The sequence below is a fragment of the Protopterus annectens genome, chromosome 3.part0 (genome assembly GCF_019279795.1).
Source record: "Protopterus annectens isolate FY-2018-M chromosome 3.part0, PAN1.0, whole genome shotgun sequence".
In the NCBI taxonomy this organism is placed as follows: domain Eukaryota; kingdom Metazoa; phylum Chordata; order Ceratodontiformes; family Protopteridae; genus Protopterus; species Protopterus annectens.
In genome coordinates this window covers 904,879,093-904,894,618 of record NC_056731.1, presented here as the reverse complement: position 1 = coordinate 904,894,618, position 15,526 = coordinate 904,879,093, and the positions used below count along the sequence as shown (strand labels likewise).

Below are 15,526 nucleotides of genomic sequence, written 5' to 3'. Positions count from 1 at the left end.
TTCCCCATCATCTCACATACATACAACTAACAGCAGCCCATAAACTAATATTCAACCCTGCCTGCTGCCCTGCCCTTTCCTCTCTATTTAAACCATATCACCCAAGCACCCCATCCGATCCGAGAATCAAATGCTTTTGTAAATTAACAAACCTAACCTCTCCACTGGCCAAATGCTCCACTCCTTCTCCACTGCTAAATTATGGAACTCTCTCCCACAAGCTCTAAGATCTACTAGCAGCGCATCTCTCTTCAAAAAATCCTTAAAACAACATCTGTCCTCACAGTGGCTGTGCTCATGTGCCAGTTCCTCACACTCCATAACTTAACTTTTATTTCTCCCACACTGCCACTTCTGCTTCACTCCTCCATCCTACCTACCTCCTTAGTCCTTCTTATCTCCTGACTAGTAATCCTTTGCTGCAATTACTTATACTTGTAAAATCAGTAGATAGATTTATTTATGACTGTATTGCCTCATTGCCTAATTTTACTTTGTTAAAAACCTATTTCATTGTCAGCTCTTGTTGTTGTATTTGCTGTATTTGATACATTTGTTGTTTGTTTAAATCACTATGGAGCTTTTCTCCCCGGCCTCCACTGAAAATGGGCACTTTTTGGCCCAGTGGACCATCCCGGTAAGGAAATGCAAATAAATAAATGCATTTTAAATAAATAAATAATACAGTTATTTGGTCTTTCCTCCCATTACAGGATGTGACCTCTGTGTGATCTTTGTGCTCCACTTGGAGTTCACCTATGTAATGTATGCACAGACACCCCCCCCCCAATGAAAATATGAGCAGGCTAAGATTTGTCATTTTTCTTTTCCCCTGTGCTAGGCTCCTGCAGATACTTAAACCAGTATTTGAACTCTGGTTGTCTGGGTCATAGTTAGAACTTTATCTCTGTATGCCAACAGAACTGGCTACTTAAATAACTACTATTTTGTAGTTTTATGAAGATGATGTTTCCCCACATCTTATCAGTCTGCATCAGCATAGAGCTGACACCAAAGGATTATGAGCACATTGCCCACTGGTGTTAGAGTAAGAGGACAGTGAATCAGTAGGTCAGTTTTACTTTAGTACCACACACAGTCAGTTAGAAATGGAATTTGTGTTTATCCAATTCTTGTACAATATATACTCTACCTAGTTGCACATTTTTTGTAGTTTCTTAATTCATTGGTCCTTCTTTAACCTACCATGTAAACTACTTGTTCTGCTATTGGTTGTTACCTTTGTCTAACTGTGTTGCTGAACTCCACTACTAACATCTATATACATATATGTATATGTGTGCCTGTTCGAGTGAGAACACGTGTTCACAAATGTGTGTGTGTATCTCTGTCTCTCTTGCACATACCTTCTGCACAGGCTGGTTAGACAGGCATTATTCCATCCAGAGAGTGTAGCCTGTAAAAAGCCATCATGAAGAGTCCTTTGAGGCAGAGTTTGAAGTACTGACCCATTATAATCAGTGACTGTATCTGAGATTCCATGCTTGTTGCAAGGTAGACAGAACCAGTGTATCTGGCCCAGATGGAAGCAGCCCACCCATTTTGTCTTTCAGTGCCATGACATGAGTTGAGATTCTGCAGTGATATCTGCATTCACTTGCTTTATAGACTACATATGCTCTGACCCATGTATATTCATGCCATTGAGAGTTACAGTATCATCACACTCCCTAGAAGCAGGTCTGCAGCACTGTGGACCATCTTCAAACTTCTCCCTGAAAGGAAGAGTGCCTGCTGAGCTCTCATTTCCTAAGCCGTTCTCACAGCAGTATGGGCCTGATCCCCAACACACATTGTTGGAATCACACAATGATACCAGCTTCCATATATACATGCCTGTACTACTTCAATGTTTCTACTAGCAGAATGCCGGAAGAGAAGAAAGAGACACTTGACACACACTTGCTGTAAAGTGAGTTGTCAAGAGAAGTGGTTCTTAGTTCTTCTATCTCCACGTCTGATAAAAAAGTAAAAGCGCTTATCCTGTAGGACTTCATTATGACTGCATATGCATTGTTGCTCTTCATATTTAGTTGCTAGGCAAGCAGTCCTTGGGACCACTGAGGAGCTTAGCCCAATTTCCCAATTACACTGGCACACTGTCTGGTTTAAGTGACTTTTTAAGAGTCGCAGTATAGGTAAAAAGAAAGGGGCTGGGGGAATCAAACCCTGGTCTTACAACATACAGCTAATTAACAGCTCATAGCCTTAATCCCCTGTGTTGAATGCCAGACTGTATGTTCTTAGATGAATTTGAATTTTGAAACCATGAACATCTGCTTAAGCTCTGAAATATGACAGGGTGAGGTAAATAATATAATTAATAATTCTTGGAGGGTAAAGATAAGTTGGCATAGTATGATATTTTGAGTCACAGTTCACAGAAAAGCATTTCAGTGAACATAATTAACTGAGCATGACAGAAATCACTGTTTTGACAGAAAACATTTCTTTCAGGCAAGAGGTCACTGAAACCCACTTTTTTTCGTGCAAGATATAATGATTGAGGATTTGTTTTATGCAATTAAGTTAATTATGTGTGAGGCAGTGACTGTAACCTCCTTTCTCTAAAGAAAGCAGCTTCTAGCACATCAAAAAAGGTGTTTTTCTTTCTTAGAAACTGTACATCAGGGAATTATGTCTATCAAAACACTTTTTGACAAACTGAATTGATGTAGTGTAGTGAACGTTCTAAGTGCTTTGCCCACCTACAGGAGAGAGAATCAGAATATTCACATTCCATATCTGCTGGTGAAATGTATTATATGACATAACTGACTAGGAGAAGGGCGGTAAGTGCCTATCTGACTTGAAACAAGCCTAAGGCAGCTGTCCCCTCCCCTTATCCCATCATTCGAGGAATTCTATGCCACTTTAAAGGCCCTCAACTCTCATAGTTTCTTCTTCTTCTGCTTTCGGCTTTTCCTGGTTAGGGGTCGCCACAGCGGATCATCTGTCCACTCATGATTGGCAGTGGAGTTTTACAGTGTTGAGTTGCCAGCCCGGCGCCCAACCTTCCACAGAAGGAACTCACACACTCGCACCTAGGGCCAGTTTAGAGTGTCCAAGCCACCTACTGCATGTCTTTGGGATGTGGGAGGAAACTGGAGCACCCGGAGGAAACCCACACGACCACAGGGAGGACATGCAGACTCCGCACAGAAGGCACCCCAGCCGAGAATTGAACCGAAGAACCTCTTGCTGTGAGCCGGCAATGCTAACCCCTGCACTACCGTGGCCGCCTCCTCAACTCTCATAGTTTCTGCCACCTGTTTATTAGGTGATCCTTTTCCCCTATCCACTCTTTCTCTGAAAAGTACGTCTTTGCTGCAAGATTGAATTGCTGTTTCCTCCTTCTGTTGCTCTTGTTTCTACTTTCTTTTCATTTTTGTCTTCCTTTCCATTGTTTAATCCAAAAAAGTTTATTGTTAGTACTTCCTATACCCATATCATGGATGTATTACTACTATTATTATAAATGGTTGATTTTTCTTTCATTGTTCCTTTCATATATTCTATTTGTTAGCTGTTTTAAACTGTTGCTGTAACCCTGTCCAGCCACCAAAGGTTTGCAGCAACAAAGTAAAATGTATTTTTCCTATTCGTTCTTTCATTTGTCAGTTGGATAAATGGATACATTCACAGAATATAGTGCCCATCTCATAGTAGGTTGTTTGAATGTTAACACACACAACCTATTTTCAAGATTTGCAAGCAGACTGCCACCAGCAGAGTTATATAAATCACTGACTAGGAACAACTGTAAGCTGAAGTCCTTGTAGATGATGACCTTTCACTTAATATACATTTAGCTGCTACTGTTTATAAAATGTACAGATTTACCAACCTGATCCCTTGTAAGATTGAGGGCCATGCCAGGGTTGTAAGATGGTCCACAGAGCTGTAGACCTTCTCCTAGGGGAGTATGATAATACCATCGCTCCCAATGGCATGAACATGCATGGGTAAAAGCATGTATAGTATATGAGGCAAGAGAATGCAGACATCACTGCAGAATCGCCACTCCCTTCATTACACTGAAAGAGGAAAATGGGTGGGGTGCTTCTTTCTGTGCCAGATGCCTTGGCTGTGCCTATCTTACAAGAAGCATGGAATCTCAGATACCATCATTTATTCAGTTGTTATCAGACCAGTTATAGAATACAGTACCTAGATGTCCTTCTGTTCCAGTGTTGCCGTATTCTACATGTGGGTTTACCCTTCTTCCTTTCTAGTTTTACTGGCCAGGTTTCCAAGGATTTTCAGTCCCTCTAGGTGTGTTGGATGTCTGACGTGGCAGCTGGAATGTGGGCCATAAAAGTGATGTCTGCACGCACTAGCCCTCAGAACTTTTCAGCCACCAGTCATATGCCAGGTGCTCCTGCCTCTCGCGGACGTTGGATCGAAAAAGACTCAGTTAAGTACCCTGTTGGGGATTCTTTCAGTCCTACTTGCTGTTTATTATTGTCAGTTAATGTCATCTGGTAAGTGCAAGTGCGGTCGGCAGATTCCCCACAAACTCACGCATGACCAGTGTCTCTATTGTCTAGGCAGGGAACACGACCACGAGAACTGTTCCATTTGTCGTTTGTTCATCCCGAAGACCTTACGCCACCATTTACAAGCCCTAAACCTGTACTTAGAAAAATCAACATTTGAAACAGTTAGTGCTAGGAATGGAGGCTGCATCGGACGCCCCGTCTGAACTGCCTAGGAAGAACGCCAAGTCCTCACAGCCTACTTCTTCTGCTACGCTTCTGTCAGATATATTGCAGTCTGTAGCCGACGTTAGCTTGACTGGGGATCCGGCATCCGCCAATACAGATATAGTGGGTACCATTGAGGAAGCCGCAATATCACAAGTGGATGACACGTCTACAGAGGATTTACTGGTGCCTTCTCTAGACACCATGGGGAACCAGCTTTCAGTCGAAGTTCACTGGACGCTGCCTACGCTCTACCGATCACTGACCCTAAGCCTATTCCTAGCCAGATTCTGGCTAGACCTTAAAAGAAAAAACAGAAGATAAGACACCTTATCCCTAACTCTGAAAGCATGCCAGATTGGCATCCTTCAGAGAGAACTTATTCAATGCCTTTATGGCCCTTAGGCCTTCAGCAGAACCCTCTGCCACTGTTCCTACCCTCCTTAGTCCCAGACCTCCTACCTAAGAAAGGAGGGTAGAGCAGCTCGAGGAAGAGGGATTGTCTGACTCTTCTGAGGATTCTCTTTCCTACTCCTCCCAGATCTCATCCCCCTTGGGATATGGTTCTCCTGAGGAGAGCTGTGTTGAACCTGACTCCCCTGTAGAGGATCTTACATTTCAGGAAACTATTAATAAAATGAAAGACCACTTTAAGTGGCAATCCTCGGATATGTCTGATGTTCAGAAAAGGTTTTATGACCTTTTCCAAATGGACACTCCCAGTCCTTCTGCTATCCTTCCCATTCAACCTGCTTTCCTGGATGCTTTTGCCTCAGCCTCCACTAGTCCAGACTCCCAACCTCTGGCTCCCCGTTGAGCAGACAGGTTGTATAAAGTCCCTGAGATTGAGAAAATTTTCCTTAAATGCCCCCCTGCTGACTCGGCCACTATTTCCATCTCTATGGACAGAGCCTCCAAACTGCTGCCTACCACTACTATCCTCCCAGCTGATAAAGACAGCAAGACCATAGAGAGGTTGGGAAAGAAAATTTATACTTCGGCCACCCTCTCATTTAGAGCCATAAACTACCAGACACATATGACCAAATACTCTCTAGCTCTCCTGGAAGAACCTTCTAAAGAGAAGACATCCCTGACTGTGCAGCTAAAGCCTCCCTGTCTTCCTGATGGCTCTCATCTCTCAAGTGAATATTCACTCCCTGAGGTGTAGCTGTGATGCAGCTGAAGCCTCAGCCAGGTCAGCTGCATTAGCTTCAGTATTAAGGAGATACTCATGACTATGACTACAGCCTCTCCCAGAGGATTACAGGGCCAAACTCCTGGATGCACCTTTGGATCACTCAGCACTTTCTGGTGAAAAAGTGGCTGACCTTTTCAAACCTTTACAACAGAAAGGTAAAGAATTACAGGACTTGAAACATATCTTGGTCTCACCTGTTCCCAAGTTCCGGAGGAACTACCCGTCCAAGACCCAGTTTATCAGGAAATCCTCCAGGCTTGCTGCTCCCCAGTCTAGAAGACCCAATAGAAGACAACCTCCTCTGTCCAGGCCATCCCAGTCTTCCAGCCAAAGGCCTCCCTTTCCTGATAGGGCAGGTAGTGTCTGACTGCCTTCCAAAATTTCTTCCAGCAGAAACTGTGGTATCCCTTCAGAACCACCTCAGTTCTGCTATTCAATCAACAGAACTGACTGCAAGGCAATTTGTCAGACTTCTAGGCTACAAGGCAGCTACCATCCCCATGTTGCCCCTAGCAAGGATGCACATGAGGAATGGTACCTCCGGTCAGTGTGGACCAAACACTCGCACCCACTGGAGTTCAGGATCCTGTTGCTCTCCTGCCTACATCAGGAGCCGAGGTGGTGGGTGGGCCAGGTAGTCCAAAACTTAGGTCTGCCTCTGCTACCACCCTTTCCCTCCCAAACCATGTACACAGATGCCTTGGACCTGGTCTGGGGAGCGACTCTGGGGACAAAGAAGATACAAGGTTTGTGGACAAACACACTCAGACAAGACCACATAAACGTGAGAGAAATGAGGGCCATTCTTCTGGCTCTACAGGCCTTCCAGCCATATCTAGAGCAGGATCCTCTAAAGATATTCACAGACAACACCACAGTCCTATGATATCTCAACAAGCAAGGAGGGACCAAATCCTACCTTCTATGCAGACTAGCTCTGCAGGTGTGCAGGGGATCACCCTCCAGGCAGCCTACAACCCATCCCTACACAACAACCAGGCAAATTACCTAAGCAGTACCTCCTCAAACAACCACGAATGGATGCTGCAAAGAGATGTTTTCCTGACTATGGTTCACAAGTGGGGTATTCCAGAGATAGACCTGTTTGCCTCCTCCGTAAACGGGCAGCTTCCTGGCTACTGCACAAGGACACCAGACCCCAAGGCATGAACAACAGATGCCTTCCCCATGAGCTGGAAGGGGAAATCCCAGTATGCATTTCCCTCCTTCCCATTGATACAAAGGGTCCTGCTGAGAATTCAGCAGGACTCGCCCAAAATCTTGTTGGTGGCCCCCTACTGGCCAAGACAGCACTGGTTCCCTCTTCTTCTTCAGCTGTCCAAGGGCAATCACCACAAGTTACCCCCTTCAGTGGACCTGATCACACAGAAAAAGGGGACTCAGATACACCCACAGTGGAAATCTTTGCACCTCACCCTGTGGCTGATAGGATTCTGATCCCATTCAGACACCTATACAACGAGGATATGCTCACTGTTGTGCAGGAGGCCAGGAAACCTAATGCAAGGAAATCCTGTCTCTCTAAATGGAAAAGGTTTTTCATTTGGTGTCACAAATGACAGTTGGACCCGCTGGAAAGCGATATTTCTCTAATCCTGTCTTACCTGTGTGAACTTATGCAGACAGGGCTGTCATACTCATCTGTGAAAGCACATTTGTCTGCTATCTCTGCCTGCCTTCCTCTGGAGCCTCCCTTGGCATCCAGACTACCCGCTAAACTGTTCCTAAAAGGGGTACTGCAGTTAAGACCATCGAGAAGACCCTCCACCTTTAAAGACTGTTGACATGTCACAAAATTCTTCACAAAAGAAGCTTGTTATGCCCTAGTAAGTTCTGGAATATGGGTCACTTGTCCTGATATATTAATAAGGTTATCCTTCATACCCTCTTGAACAAGCTCTCCCATGTTATGGACCCTAAATGGATCCATCTCTGCATGCTGATGTAGTTATTGACATAATGGTAGTTTTCTGTTGACACTCTGATACTGTTAGCTGCAAGATACAGTGGTGGACGGTCACTTCAAATCAAAGGGGGGGGGCTGCAGGAGACAGCTGAAGGGGTGTGGCCAACTAGAAAGGGGCAGAGCTATGCTTAAAATAACAAAAACTGGGATTTAAATTAAATATGCTGCCATGGGTGCCAAACTGTCATTATGAGAGTCCAATCAAAACAAAATGAAGTATAGAGGAAAAAAAATATTTCAATGCATTGGCTACATGACAGCTTACTTAATATCTAGATGGAAACACAAAGATTGTGAGGCATGAAAAATTAAATTACGTTTTAAATACATTACTGGAATGCCAGTCAAAATCAAGTATAAAAAAACAAGCAGCACTCAACTCGAACCACTTCTCTTTGCACTGCAGTTCTAATTATAATTTATATTCAGCTTTATAAAAGTACCAAGTAACATGCTGAAAGTAGCAAACTCTGTGATACCCCCACTTGTAAAAATGTTTCTTATCCAAAAAAGACCTGCTGCCTGACAACGACTATCATGGGGAAAACATGATCAAAGTGAAAAATGAACAGCAAACAAGAAACAAGCTCAAGATAAATTGCTTAAAGGATTCCTGCAAAGGTTATGGACCACACATGATATATTGGCATTCTGTTTAGTTTACGGGTAAAGCCTGTAAAGATGACTGCAAGTCTCCAACAAATGTAACAAGCTTCTGAAAATACTGTAATCTTGTCCTTTATTACAAAAACTGTCATATGCATTTCAATACCTAAGCCTTATACGTCATCTAGTTGTGTAAATATTCTCTGCATGGCAACAACAAAAAAGCTTTCAATGTTGGTAATTCTTTAAAAGTATCCTTATTAAAACTTACTTGCATCTTAAAATCTCAGACAAGCTTACCTGATGGTCATTAAAGCATTGCTACTTAAACACAGAGCAACAGGCACTGCAACAACACACATTTTCTGAATAAGAAGCATAAATCAACAATATAAAAATATGACAGAAAGCCAGAACATTCTGAAAAATAAAGGACAGATGAAAAGCCATTGTAGTACTTGTGTCTACCTTGGATGGGGGGATACTCTCCACACTTAAACTGATCCTTGCCTTGTTTGGACACATCCAGAGTCACTACATGGGGGGAGTGGGGTGCAACAAGTATGTCACAATTTGAAATGTCTCTGGCTGACGGTGATGGCTCTGACACATTTGTCATACCTCTCAACCTCAGAACAAGAAATCTGGACAAAGCCATAAATAGAAGTGGGACAAAGCACAAAAATAAGGACGATTTTTAAATATTGCTCTTATAAACTTAGAAAGATAATAGAATAGTAGGTCTTGCATTAGTATGAATTTTCTGAATGGTATGAAATCTGAAACTCAGATGTCTGTCATTATTTTCTAACTTTATCTTTAATGATTTGTCACTAATTTGCCAGAAAACCACAATTTTATGAAAAATGGACCAACAATGTTATACAAAAATATAAAATAGCCACACAATACAGCTGGGAACCTGTCAAAGAAGGGACACTTTTTTAGTATTAGTGCAGGTTAACTTGAGCAACTGACAAAATAAGAGAATCTACATGCATTTCTGAAATAAAAGTAATCTATAACTCTGATCATTACAATTATTTATTAAATGTAAACCCTCCACGTTTTCTTCCAAAATTGTCATTTTGCAGAGGGATTATTAGGGGGGGAGAGCAACATTTTGAGCCAAAATCTGGGACAGTTGAGAGGTTTGGATATACCTAATTCTGTAAAGCAATTTATTAGCAAGTATCTCTCAACCTCTTAATGCAGAAAATCTGGACAAGGCCAAATATATTGGGGGAACATACAAACAGTACTAAAAATTGCTCTTGTGTAAACTTAGGCCATTGATAGAATAACAGGTCTTGCTTTAGCATGCATTTTTCTGAAGGGTATGAAGTCTGAAACTCAGTATCTCTCATTATTTAGTGACTTCATTCCTAAATGATTTGCCAGAAAAACACAAATTTTATGAAGAACGAACCAAAAACAATAAGAAAAATCTATTCATTATGTGAAAATCTGGACAGTTGAGAGGTATAGTTCAGCTGGGGCTGTGTTTGAGTTTGCCGCCCTTCCCCCCCTCTCAAAATCATGGTTGAATGGGGCCTCCCCCCTGCAGCCACTCCAATTTCCCATTACTTGGCTATTTTGCCCCATTTACTATAAACACTGTAATGTGAATACTCCTTTACTTCTACGATGATCTGGATTTCATTTAAAAGTTTTATTTTACATTTTACAGCACAAACACTATTAGACATCTTCTAAACAAAGCAATGCAGTCTCACAATGAAAATAGACTTGGCATTAAAACTTCTCTGCCCTTGAAACTCACATTCATTGAAACAACATTGGAACCCACATTCAAAGTAAATACATCTGGCCAGTAGCAGATAAAAATTAACTTTGGGCTATTTTCAAATCATAGACCCCTTGCATATGAAACATACATGAGTTCCTTGATAGACCTTCTTGATTGTATTAAATTATATTCCTTGTATAATGCAGTACAGTTGTCAGAGGGTGTTTTAAATTTATTGTTTTGAACATTTTTCCAGTAAACAATGAAACAAAATGCATGCACCAGTAATGACAAAACTGCCCAATTTAGAACATTCAACCATAAAAGTGTACTTAAACCTCTACAATCCACCAGTAACAGTAAATATGCACAATCTCTGCAGAAATAAAAGTCATCTAAATAATTCCACATTAAAGAGATGTGTAACTAATGAAGCGGTTGCTTCTAGCAAACAATGTTATATTTCATTGTTTCTTTTACAAATAAAGTGCCTGTTGCCTTTGAGGAATAAATTGCCTATGTTACATTAAAAACATAATAAGCTAGTATTATTGCAGTATGGAATGGATGGTAAACTGATATCAGGTTCATAGTTACTAGGTATTTCGGCCAAAGAGGACATTCTCAGGACTGCAGCATCCACCCCCTTTAAAAGTACAACACAGGACAGTATCAGCAATGCATTTACATACTGTGGGAGTAGAATCCACAGCCTTCTACATCAAAAGCACGTACACTACCTGTTGTGCTATTAACAGTGCAAGCAGACTCAGCATAAGCAGCACTAAACTTCTCTTCCCGTGAAGCTCACAGCTCCTTGTAAAATCCACTTGACACTCAACTGTATCTCTCAACTTTGCAGTACAAGAAATCTGGAAAAAGCCAAAATTTATTGGGTGGGACAAAAGCCCAAAAACCAGGGACACATTTTAAACATTGCTTGTATAATTTTGGAAAGTTGCTAGAATAAAATGCTGTGTTATCACCATGCATTTCACTGCTAAGGCTTGAACCCAGGACCCAGGACCCTGTACACTACAGTTAGAGCAACATACGACTATGCCAAATCAGCTGTTTCTTGAAAGACAGGAAGACTGAAACTTAAATGGCTATCATTTATGCGAATTCAGTTCTCACAATATCTGTCGACCTCCTAGCATAAAAAACTGGACAAAGCCAGTAATGGGGGAATACAACCCCAAAAATAGGGACAAATTTCAAATACTGATCTTAAAAAAGAAAATTGCTAGAATAAAAGGTTTTGCATTACCATGTACTTTCTGAAGAATATGAAGTCTGAAATTCAAATGCATGTCATTATTTAGTGAATTCAAAATCCAGAAAACCACAGATTTTATAAGGAACAGAACAAAACAAAAATATGAGGCAAAAAATGATATAGTTTTCACAAGTGGTGGTGGGTAGGGAATTCAGGTTGTTGCTACCTGCATCCAAGGTACAGAGTTTGAGCCTGAGTCATTCTTTAGCCACCAGGTATAGTTCCTGAATTTCTGTCTAGCCACCAGGTATGTTTAACTGGGGCATTTCACACACACTACCTGAGTTTGGAGTCCATCTCCGCTTCCCATGAGAGCAAGCTATCCAGCCTGCAGTTGTTGCAGTCTGATCCCCTTCTTGTCTATGTAGTTGTAACTGCATAGACTTCTGGGCTCTCTGTAGTCTGATGCCTTCTTTCTAATCCAGACTGGTTAAATAGCAGTCCGCCATGAGTGGAGTTCTGGGAATGCCGAGCACACATGCGCGGAGTTCTGGGACTCATTTTCGTTTTTTTTCTTTTTTTTATTTCATTTTTTCGTTTCTTTTTTACAGCTGGGGGGTGCAGTCCTGCAGTCCAATAGCACGAGCCGCCCCTGTGTAAGAAACAAGAATACTTATGGTAACACAGTATACTGCTCTGCTTTGTATGTGCTGAAATGTTGTATAGGTATAAACAAGCCTGATCTAATTATTAAGTTCCCAATGAAGTAATGTTGTAAGGAAGATGTCATCTTGATTTTTCAAAATCATTGCTCCTGTTACAGTGCCACAGAAGCATTCTGAGTAGATTTAAATAGTATTCAGGCACACAAGCATGCAAGCAAAAAGGCTTCATTACTTTCAGGCTCTTCATAATAGAGATAATTTGATACTGTGATTGTACATCCTTCTATTTCTGGAGGGAGCTGTAGTATTAAAATGTGTTTTGTAGCATGTTAAGTTATGCACATCTCAGCTTATTAGTTTACAGACTACATTCTACCTTTTCTGTAACTCTTGCTCTACATAGAGTTTTAGGGAATGGGAGCACATTACTAATGTTGCACATTTTATTGGACCAACAGAAATGATATACAGTGACTTGCCTAAACTTTCTGTCTACATGAACACTTTTGTGAACGTAGTAAGTTTTGTCATAAACATTTCAGAGATGCTAAAGTGAGTTTCTCCTAAATGACTTGTTCCCATTTTAAATAAATTGTTTTATGTGATTAGTGTTAGTTCAGTAAAAGGTGCTGTCACCGGTATGCATATTCTTTTCATCAGTAGACCAAAAACAACATGATCATAAATTAATGTAATCTTTTTTTCAGTGTGTAGATATTTCATTTTGGCTTATTTCAAAATGACACATTACATTGCCCTGCTGAACTGCAGATTACTTAGTCATCCATGTTCCTTTGTGAAGGTCAGACGGTGACCTCCTACACATTAGTAACATTCTTGGAATGAAGGGTACAAGGCTGGGCCTCTTTTTTAATACTATAAGTCACACTGTGTGGTCATGCATGTCCCTGAACTCTGCAAATTAATAGGAGTACAGAATCAGCAAAAGATGACGAGTGACTTTTTTAACCTTCACAAGATGAATTAGATGGCTGTACTCTGTCTAACTTTGAAGAGCAGTGTATTTAGGTCTGTGTTGATATTTTTCTAGCATCAGTATTTTTTGCCTGCAAACAGTTACTAATGCCTATCATGTCACCAGGTACAAGAAGGATATTCTTATTCATATGTGTTAAGTAGTCATGAAGCAGTGAAAGGCATTTTGTCATTTATCTATTTAAATGTTTTTATTGGGGTAGAGCACATTTCCATTTGGACCAGTTTTAAGTGCATTCAAAAAAATTAGAAAAATGACAGACAAGAGCTAACATTAGTACATTATCTAGTGAATATAATAAGGTTACATAATTAAAAAAGTTTGATGTAAGATGTAAACAATTAGCATATTAATGTCTGTATAGACCGTAGTAGTATAACAAATGGTTATTGCGATTTATAAAAGTTGTTTTGTTTATATACTGTATATACAAACATTGTACCTGTGGCTGTGTGTCCTAGTTACATAAGACAAAGCATTCAACAATTTTTATAAAGTTGGAAATTAGCCTCTGTCAGTATCTCAGTAACTTATGCAATGCCATTTAAAGTGAAGCAGGATACAGTGAACATCCAAAAGGAAGATTACTTTGAAGGCAATACAAGCATCTTAAAAAGGTGTTAGATTTTATTTATATGTGATGGTAGTACTAACAACAGCTGTAAGTGACCTAGAAGAGAAGGCATAGTATGCATGACTAAAAGAACTTAAGTTGTATAGGCTGAAAACAAGGAGGAGAAAAGGGGACGTAATGTAAGTAAAGTACATCAGATGAAATAAGAGAGTCCAACAGGGCAGCATCTTTCTGAGGTGAAAATGCACAAAACCAAGGGAGCACGATCTGAAAATAGAGAGTATAGTTCAGAGGTGGTTACGAAACATGTATGAGAATAAATGTTTGCCATCCTAATGGCCATACCTCTCAACCTGTTAGCACAAGAAATCTGGAAAAAACTTGACATAGTGGGGTGACAGATTTTAAATATTGCTCTTAGAAAGTTGCTAGGATAACAGGATTTGTGTCAACATGAATTTTATGAAGGATATGAAGTCTGAAACTCAGATTAATGTCATTATTTCAGAACTTCAGTCCTCAGATCATCCAAGTGATTTGCTGGAAAACCACAAATTTTATGAGGAACAGACAAAAGATATGAGGCAGAAATCTGGACATTCTGTGAAAATCTGAACTGTTGAGATGTATGCTAATGTCACTGCTTGTCTTTGGAGTCAGGAAAAGGAATTAAGCAGCCCACCTGCTCAGCCAGGTAAAAGCCATCTGAACTGTTATCATTACTGATTCCCTAGTGATGCATTTACTAGACCCTGCACCCTTTGGGGATTTTGCCACCAGGCTTCTTCACCTTTTTATGTGCTGGTTCTTATGCATTTTATATTGGTTACTAACATTTCTGAACTTATTTTTTCAGCAGGCTGACTGCTAGCAAGTGTTTCAAGTTCCAAAAAGCACACTCTCCTGAAGTAGACCTTTTCATTCAGTACTATTTAGTTTTTTTTTTTTTTTTACTTTTGTTTGCAAACCAGGAGGTCTAGCTGGCCAGGGTCTATAATGGATGCCTGTGAAGGGAAGGTGTAGGCACACAGGGTTTAAAAAATAAGAAGAAAAAATCACAATATAGGGAGGGGTTGGTATAATAGTTAAGGTCTTTACCTTACAGTTAAAAGGTACAGGTTTGATTCTGACCTCTAGTTCTTGGAAAAGTTTGTTAAGTTTGCAAACTAATAGCCTAGTATAAGCCTATCAACCTATAAATATAATAAGTGCAGATATAGACATGCATGTACATGGAGTAATGCATACGGAGTGCTTTGATTGTGAAGAAAATGAAGTACATTTATCAATAGTAAATAAGCAACAGTTGAAGGGACTCGAGCATAATATTCTCACAGCAGCAGGTATGCTTTAAATCTTTATATTTTCAGTGCTTGATGATTTAAGCAAACACAAGGACAGCAGTGTAGTGTACATACAAGATCAGCATGTAGGTATGTATAACTGGTATGTCCATTGATCAGTAGTAAACATGGCACCATAATTGTTAAATGCAAGAAAAATGCAAATATACAAAGCATGTCCTGTGACAGTGCATCAAGGATATAGGATAAATATTGGAGTATCAAATTATGCATATGATATATCTGGTTGCTAGAGGAGATCTGATTTACCATAAAATGAGACAGACCTACCTCAGGGCATATAATGCACTATCCATTTAGCCAATGGAAAGAGTTGTCAGCGGATAAGAAATAAACATGAGAGAAGGGGATAGTAGTATGAAGGAAATTTAGGAGGAAAGGACAGGTGGATGAAGAGAACAACACAGGAAATACAAGGACTGTTTTAATGGCAAGA

General features: G+C 40.5%; 1 protein-coding gene across 1 annotated transcript in view; it reads left to right on the top strand.

The window, feature by feature from the left end:
- Window positions 1–15,526, top strand: part of SPIDR (scaffold protein involved in DNA repair) — a 1,727,376-nt gene that overhangs the window by 1,270,830 nt on the left and 441,020 nt on the right. The gene's annotated exons all lie outside the window — the stretch shown is intronic.